The sequence below is a fragment of the Ochotona princeps genome, chromosome 19, assembly GCF_030435755.1.
Source record: "Ochotona princeps isolate mOchPri1 chromosome 19, mOchPri1.hap1, whole genome shotgun sequence".
Taxonomy (NCBI): Eukaryota; Metazoa; Chordata; class Mammalia; order Lagomorpha; family Ochotonidae; genus Ochotona; species Ochotona princeps.
In genome coordinates this window covers 17597811-17599545 of record NC_080850.1, presented here as the reverse complement: position 1 = coordinate 17599545, position 1735 = coordinate 17597811, and the positions used below count along the sequence as shown (strand labels likewise).

The 1735-nt window shown below is 40.4% G+C and overlaps 1 pseudogene; it reads left to right on the top strand.

Moving 5' to 3' along the window:
- The first annotated feature begins 523 nt into the window (after positions 1 to 523).
- LOC101531188 (CBY1-interacting BAR domain-containing protein 1-like) lies at positions 524 to 1432 on the top strand (annotated as a pseudogene).
- Positions 1433 to 1735: the final 303 nt, after the last annotated feature.

Here is a 1735-nt window from a genome sequence, read left to right as displayed (position 1 = left end):
AATATAAATAAATAGCATCCCTATACCTCCTGAATCCTATCCCTACACTTTCTCTATATGCCCCATACAAGTTCACCTGCAAATCTTCTTGCAGATGAGGCTTGACAATTTCAACCTTCACATCTGCATAGCAAAAGTTGTATTTTCAGCTGCCTGGATGATTTACTACTTTCTTCAATATGGTGGTTAATTTGGTCAGGTTTTCCCTGGAGTTTACTGATTTTGATACTGAAAATCCTGTATCCTAGAATCCCCCACTCATCTGCCTTGGGAAAATCAGGAGCTGGGAAGTTGGCCACCCTATTTCTTCCCATTGTCTGTAACTTGTGTAATTACACAGACTAACAAGAGACATTCTCCAGGAAGGGTCGCCGGCCCCTACAGGAAATATTCTAAGAAACAAATGCAAAAGCTTAGCTTTGGGTGGGGGAAGAGCAGCTTGCACCCTAGCCTGTGACCAGGTGCCTCCAAGACCCAGTTCCAAGCCCTAACCCAGGATGCCCTGGCTGGTGCGCGAAGCAAGATGTTGAAGCACAACCTGGAAAATCGGGACGCTCAAATCAGACAACTCCAAGACGCTCCCACATACATGCAGAAGCATTTTAGAGAGCTGTGTCAAATCTCTGTCAATGTGTGGAAGACTGTCAAGATTCCAGACAAAACGGACCTCCTGGTGAACAAAATCAACACCCACCTCTCCACAGAGGGCATTTAGAACAAGGCCTGAAAAACTTTGCTGATGAGTTTCCCAAGCTTCAAGATTATCAACAAGCAGAAGTTGAGAGACTTGAAGCCCAAGTAGTGGAAGTGTTGAAAGTTTATGCAACCATTGTAAAAATGAAACAGGATGACCTCAAAGCAACAAGAACAGCAAGGAATCCAAGAAGCTTAGCAGTTGACTCCATTAGAACACGTCAGAGAAGCCCATCGGATTGACAGGTGACTTCACAGGCAGAAACCAAATTAGAGAGCCACAACAGATGCTACCCAAACAACTCGTCATCTGGAGGAAACTACTAACAACTTTGAGAAGCAGAAAATAAGGGATATAAAGACTAGATTTTCAGAACGTATCACATTTGAAATGTTATTTCACAGCAAAGCTTCTGGCCACTAAAACATACAAAATATTGATAAAGACGAAGATGTAGAGGTTTTTCGGAATCTTCCATATCCACCGGAATATTCATCCCTTTTAGATATCGTAAGAGCAAATTCAAAGCTACCTCTTCAGAGATCACTGTCAGCTAAACGTGTCTGTGGAACAGGACAGGCATCCACCTCTTACCTAAGAAAGCACCAACATGCAGAAGATGATGATGATGAAGATGTCACAGAAGATGAAAATATTCTTAATATTTCTACTCTCATCTTAAATGAATTGACAGACTCATTTTTTGACATAGTAAGCCTCAACATGAAATTCTACTAAAAATTAAAAAAATTAAAGGAAATTTATGCTGGGCAAAAACGAAGGCTTTTAAAAACATTGCACACCAGTCATTTCTATTGTAAGAAAAAGAACTTAGCTTTCTAAAGTGCTTCATTTGTAAAAGAATACTTCAGATGCAACTGTTCATTTTTTTTAACATAGTTGCCTGATGTGGTTCCTGTGAAAGAGAGGGAAATACAAGGATGCAGGCAAGCAGCTCTTCCCATTTCCCCCTTTTGCCTACAAATATTCATTACTTAAGGAACATTTCACTGAGATTTATCTATACTAAACTCATCACAA